This window comes from Arachis stenosperma, chromosome 9 (assembly GCF_014773155.1).
Source record: "Arachis stenosperma cultivar V10309 chromosome 9, arast.V10309.gnm1.PFL2, whole genome shotgun sequence".
In the NCBI taxonomy this organism is placed as follows: domain Eukaryota; kingdom Viridiplantae; phylum Streptophyta; class Magnoliopsida; order Fabales; family Fabaceae; genus Arachis; species Arachis stenosperma.
In genome coordinates this window covers 138,774,617-138,781,616 of record NC_080385.1, presented here as the reverse complement: position 1 = coordinate 138,781,616, position 7,000 = coordinate 138,774,617, and the positions used below count along the sequence as shown (strand labels likewise).

At 41.1% G+C, this 7,000-nt stretch overlaps 1 non-coding gene across 1 annotated transcript; it reads left to right on the top strand.

The window, feature by feature from the left end:
- Positions 1–6,270: 6,270 nt before the first annotated feature.
- On the top strand, positions 6,271–6,378 carry LOC130952659 (small nucleolar RNA R71). Its single transcript, XR_009074837.1, has one exon. It is a non-coding gene; the product is annotated as a small nucleolar RNA R71 (small nucleolar RNA).
- The last annotated feature ends 622 nt before the right edge of the window (positions 6,379–7,000 follow it).

The window sequence follows — 7,000 nt, the reverse complement described above, 5'->3', positions numbered from 1 at the left end:
AAGATTCTGTTATGTACATCCTTTGTTATGATGATGATATCAGCCGGTCTATACACTGCTCTTGCTCGCACATTAGAAGGTAGTGAAGAGAGTGTTAAGATACTTGCAGGGCATAAAACATGGTTTATTGCTCTATCCAAGCTTAGATTTCAGACTATGGGTTTGCAAACTCTGATTGGACAGCAGAACTAGAAGATTGCAAGTCAGCTTTTGGATAATGTGTTTTTCTAGGGCCTAACTTGATTTCTTGGTGTTGCAGGAAGCAAAGCATCATTAGAAGCAGAGTACAGGAGCTTGGCATCTTCTAAAGGAGAACTAGTGTCGTTGACAAATTTACTTGCTGAGTTCAGAATCATACTTCACTCTATTCTATCAATCTTTTGTGGCAATCATAGTTTAGTGTTGCTCACTGTCATCCCTATCTTGCATGATCACACAAAGCACTTTCAACTTGATGTTTAGATTATTAGAGACAAGAACAAATCAAAGGCTCTTTAATGTTTTGCACATACATAGGGTTGAACAAGTGGCTAATATTCTTACGAAGCCGTTGTCAGCCCTTATATTTGAGAAGCTTAAACTCAAAGTTCGAATGATTCAAAGACTTCACTCCAGTTTGAAGGAGGGGTATTAGTGCACGAAATTGTGATCATCAATGGCGCCATCAACATGGTACGCTCAATTGCAATCTCAACTCTTTATCACAACTTCGCACAACTAACCAGCAAGTGTACTGGGTCGTCCAAGTAATAAACCTTACGCGAGTAAGGGTCGATCCCACGGAGATTGTTGGTATGAAGCAAGCTATGGTCATCTTGTAAATCTCAGTCAGGCGGATTCAAATGGTTATGGAGGATTAATGACTAAAAGATAAATAAAACATAAAATAAAGATAGAGATACTTATGTAGTTCATTGGTGAGAATTTCAGATAAGCGTATGGAGATGCTTTGTCCCTTCCATCTCTCTGCTTTCCTACTGTCTTCATCCAATCCTTCTTACTCCTTTCCATGGCAAGCTGTATGTTGGGCATCACCGTTGTCAATGGCTACAGTCCCGTCCTCTCAGTGAAAATGTTCAACGCGCTCTGTCACAACACGGCTATTCAACTGTCGGTTCTCGATCATGTCGGAATAGAATCCAGTGATTCTTTTGCGTTTGTCACTAACGCCCCACAATCGCGAGTTTGAAGCTCGTCACAGTCATTCAATCCTTGAATCCTACTCAGAATACCACAGACAAGGTTTAGACCTTCCGGATTCTCTTGAATGCCGCCATCAATTCTAGCTTATACCACGAAGATTCTAATTAAGGGATCCAAGAGATATCCACTCAATCTAAGGTAGAACGGAGGTGGTTGTCAGGAACACGTTCATAGGTGAGAATGATGATGAGTGTCACGGATCATCATATTCATCAAGTGGAGGAACAAGTGATATCTTAGAACAAGAATAAGCCGAATTGAATAGAAGAACAATAGTAATTGCATTAATACTCAAGGTACAACAGAGCTCCACACCTTAATCTATGGTGTGTAGAAACTCCACCGTTGAAAATACATAAGAACAAGGTCTAGGCATGGCCGAGAGGCCAGCCCCTATGATTTAAGAACTAGACGTCCAAAGATGATCAGAAGATCTAAAGTGATCCAAAGATGAAAATACAATAGCAAAAGGTCCTATTTGTAGAAAACTGGTAGCTTAGGGTTTACAAAAATGAGTAAATGACATAAAAATCTATTTTCGGGCCCACTTGGTGTGTGCTTGGGCTGAGCATTGAAGCTTCCATGTGTAGAGACTTTTCTTGGAGTTAAACGCCAGCTTTTGTGCCAGTTTGGGCGTTTAACTCCCATTCTTGTGCCAGTTCCGGCGTTTAACGCCAGAATTCTTGAGCTGACTTGGAACGCCTGTTTGGGCCATCAAATCTCGGGCAAAGTATGGACCATTATACATTTCTGAAAAGCCCAGGATGTCTACTTTCCAACGCAATTGAGAGCGTGCCAATTGGGCTTCTGTAGCTCCAGAAAATCTACTTCGAGTGCAGGGAGGTCAGAATCCAACAGCATCTGCAGTCCTTTTCAGCCTTTGAATTAGATTTTTGCTCAGGTCCCTCAATTTCAGCCAGAAAATACATGAAATCACAGAAAAATACACAAACTCATAGTAAAGTCCAGAAAAGTGAATTTTAACTAAAAACTAATAAAAATATAATAAAAACTAACTAAAACATACTAAAAACATACTAAAAACAATGCCAAAAAGCGTATAAATTATCCGCTCATCACAACACCTAACTTAAATTGTTGCTTGTCCCCAAGCAACTGAAAATCAAATAAGATAAAAAGAAGAGAATATGCAATGAATTCCAAAAACATCTATGAAGATCAGTATTAATTAGATGAGCGGGGCTTTTAGCTTTTTGCCTCTGAACAGTTTTGGCATCTCACTCTATCCTTTGAAATTCAGAATGATTGGCTTCTATAGGAACTCAGAATCCAGATAGTGTTATTGATTCTCCTAGTTAAGTATGATGATTCTTGAACACAGCTACTTTATGAGTCTTGGCCGTGGCCCAAAGCACTCTGTCTTCCAGTATTACCACCGGATACATACATGCCACAAACACATAACTGGGTGCACATTTTTAGATTGTGACTCAGCTTTGCTAGAGTCCCCAATTAGAGGTGTCCAGGGTTCTTAAGCACACTCTTTTTTTTTGCCTTGGATCACGACTTTATTTTTACCCTTGCCTATTGGCTTTTTCTGCTTGCTTTCTCTCTCTCTTTTTTTATTCACTACTTTTTCTTGCTTCAAGAATCATTTTTATGATTTTTCAGATCCTCAGTAACATGTTTCCTTTTTTCATCATTCTTTCAAGAGCCAACATTCATGAACAACAAATTCAAAAGACATATGCACTGTTCAAGCATACATTCAGAAGTCAAAGTATTGCCACCACATCAAAATAATTAATCTATTATAAAATTCAAAATTCATGCAATTCTTTTCTTTTTTAATTAAGAACATTTTTCATTTAAGAAAGGTGATGGATTCATAGGACATTCATAACTTTAAGGCATAGACACTAAGACACTAATGATCATAAGACACAAACATAAATAAAACATAAAGCATAATTTTTCGAAAAACAGAAAAATAAAGAACAAGGAGATTAAAGAATGGGTCCACCTTAGTGATGGCGGCTTGTTCTTCCTCTTGAAGATCTTATGGAGTGCTTGAGGTCCTCAATGTCTCTTCCTTGCCTTTGTTGCTCCTCTCTCATGATTCTTTGATCTTCTCTAATTTCATGGAGGAGGATGGAATGTTCTTGGTGCTCCACCTTTAGTTGTCCCATGTTGGAACTCAATTCTCCTAGGGAGGTGTTGATTTGCTCCCAGTAGTTTTGTGGTGGAAAGTGCATCCCTTGAGGCATCTCAGGGATTTCATGATGAGTGGGATCTCTTGTTTGCTTTGAGCTCCTTCCACACAGATATCCATGAGGACTTGGTCCAACCTTTGATTAAAGTTGACCTTTTTTTTTTAAGTTTGAAAAGGGACCTCGGGGATCACCTTCTTCTTGGCCACAACTTCATAGAAGTGGTCTTGATGCACCCTTGAGATAAATCTCTCCATCTCCCATGACTCGGAGGTGGAAGCTTTTGCCTTCCCTTTCCTCTTTCTAGAGGTTTCTCCGGCCTTAGGTTCCATAAATGGTTATGGAAAAACAAAAAGCAACGCTTTTACCACACCAAACTTAGAAGGTTTGCTCGTCCTCGAGCAAAAGAAGAAAGAAGAGAGTAGAAGAAGAAGAAATAGAGGAGATAGAGGTGGCTTTGTTTTTCGGCCAAGGGGGAGAAGTAGTGTGTAGGTTGTGTGAAAATGAAGGGATGAAGATGGGTTTATATAAGGGTGGGGAGAGGGGTAGGGTTCGGCCATTATGGGTGGGTTTGGGAGGGAAAGTGGTTTGAATTTGAATTGTGAGGTAGGTGGGGTTTTATGAAGGATGGATGTGAGTGGTGAAGAGAATGGTGGGATTTGATAGGTGAGAGGTTTTTGGGGAAGAGGTGTTGAGGTGATTGGTGAATGTGTGAAGAAGAGAGAGAGTGGTGGGGTAGGTGGGGATCCTGTGGGATCCACAGATCCTGAGGTGTCAAGGATAATTCATCCCTGCACCAAGTGGCGAGCAAAAATGCTCCTTCTGCCAATCCTGGCGTTAAACGCCGGGCTGGTGCCCATTTCTGGCGTTTAACGCCAGCTTCTTGCCCATTCCTGGTGTTAAACGCCAGTCTGGTGTCCCTTTCTGGCGTTAAACGCCCAGAATGGTGCCAGACTGGGTGTTAAATGCCCATTCTGCTATCTTCACTGGCGTTTAAACGCCAGCAGATTTTCCTCCAGGGTGTGCTGTTTTTCTTTCTATTTTTCATGCTATTTTTGCTTTTTCAATTGATTTTGTGACTTCCCATGATCATCAACCTATGAAAAACATAAAATAACAAAGGAAAATAGATAAATATAACATTAGGTTGTCTCCCAACAAGCGCTTCTTTAATGTTAGTAGCTTGACAGTGGGCTCTCATGGAGCCTCACAGATACTCAGAGCAATGTTGGAACCTCCCAACACCAAACTTAGAGTTTGAATGTGGGGGTTCAACACCAAACTTAGAAGTTGGTTGTGGCCTCCCAACACCAAACTTAGAGTTTGACCGTGGGGGCTTTGTTTGACTCTGTTTTTAAGGAAGCTCTTCATGCTTCCTCCCCATGGTTACAGAGGGGTATCCTTGAGCCTTAAACACAAATGATTCTTCATTCACTTGAATGATCAATTCTCCTCTATCAACATCAATCACAGCCTTTGCTGTGGCTAGGAAGGGTCTGCCAAGGATGATGGATTCATCCATGCACTTCCCAGTCTCTAGGACTATGAAATCAGCAGGGATGTAATGGTCTTCAACCTTTACCAGAACATCCTCTACAAGTCCATAAGCTTGTTTTCTTGAATTGCTTGCCATCTCTAGTGAGATTATTGCAGCTTGCACCTCAAAGATCCCTAGCTTCTTTATTACAGAGAGAGGCATGAGGTTTATGCTTGACCCTAGGTCACACAGAGCCTTCTCGAAGGTCATGGTGTCTAATGTACAAGGTATTGAGAACTTCCCAGGGTCCTGTCTCTTTTGAGGTAATCTCTGCCTAGTCAAGTCATCTAGTTCTTTGGTGAGCAAAGGGGGTTCATCCTCCCAAGTCTCATTACCAAATAACTTGTCATTTAGCTTCATGATTGCTCCAAGGTACTTAGCAACTTGCTCTTCAGTGACATCTTCGTCCTCTTCAGAGGAAGAATACTCATCAGAGCTCATGAATGGCAGAAGTAAATCCAATGGAATCTCTATGGTCTCAGTGTGAGCCTCAGATTCCCATGGTTCCTTATTAGGGGACTCATTGAAGGCTAGTGGACGTCCATTGAGGTATTCCTCAGTGGCGATCACTGCCTCTTCCTCCTCTCCAAATTCGGCCATGTTGATGGCCTTACACTCTCCTTTTGGATTCTCTTCTGTATTGCTTGGAAGAGTACTAGGAGGGAGTTCAGTAACTTTCTTACTCAGCTGACCCACTTGTGCCTCCAAGTTTTTAATGGAGGACCTTGTTTCAGTCATGAAACTTTGAGTGGTTTTGATTAGATCAGAGACCATAGTTGCTAAGTCAGAGTGACTCTGCTTAGAATTCTCTGTCTGTTGCTGAGAAGATGATGGAAAAGGCTTGCCATTGCTAAACCTGTTTCTTCCACCATTATTATTGTTGAAACCTTGTTGAGGTCTCTGTTGATCCTTCCATGAGAGATTTGGATGATTTCTCTATGAAGGATTATAGGTGTTTCCATAGGGTTCTCCCATGTAATTCACCTCTTTCATTGAAGGGTTCTTAGGATCATAAGCTTCTTCTTCAGATGAAGCGTCCTTAGTACTACCTGGTGCAGCTTGCATTCCAGACAGACTTTGAGAAATCATATTGACTTGCTGAGTTAATATTTTGTTCTGAGCCAATATGGCATTCAGAGTATCAATCTCAAGAACTCTTTTCTTCTGATTCGTTCTATTGTTCACAGGATTCCTTTCAGAAGTGTACATGAATTGGTTATTTGCAACCATTTCAATGAGTTCTTGAGCTTCTGCAGACGTCTTCTTCAAATGAAGAGATCTTCCAACAGAGCTGTCCAATGACATCTTAGACAGTTCAGACAGACCATCATAGAAGATACCTATGATGCTCCATTCAGAAAGCATGTCAGAGGGGCACTTTCTGATCAATTATTTGTATCTTTCCCAAGCTTCATAGAGGGATTCACCTTCCTTCTGTCTGAAGGTTTGGACTTCCACTCTAAGCTTACTCAATTTTTGAGGTGGAAAGAACTTTGCCAAGAAGGCATTAACTAGCTTTTCCCAAGAGTTCAGGCTTTCTTTAGGTTGTGAGTCCAACCATATCCTAGCTCTGTCTCTTACAGCAAAAGGGAATAGCATAAGTCTGTAGACCTCAAGGTCAACCCCATTAGTCTTGACAGTGTCACAGATTTGCAAGAATTCAGCTAAAAACTGATGAGGATCTTCCAATGGAAGTCCATGGAACTTGCAATTATGTTGCATTAGAGAAACTAATTGAGGCTTAAGCTCAAAGTTGTTTGCTCCAATGGCAGGGATAGAGATGCTTCTCCCATAGAAGTCGGGAGTAGGTGCAGTAAAGTCACCAAGCACCTTCCTTACATTGTTGGCATTATTGTTGTGTTCGGCTGCCATGGGTTCTTCTTCTTTGAAGATTTCTGTTAGGTCCTCTACAGAGAGTTGTGCTTTAGCTTCTCTTAGCTTTCACTTCAAGGTCCTTTCAGGTTCAGGATCAGCCTCAACAAGAATGCTTTTGTCTTTGCTCCTGCTCATATGAAAGAGAAGAGAACAAGAAAGTATGGAATCCTCTATGTCACAGTATAGAGATTCCTTGAGGTGTCAGAGGAAAAGA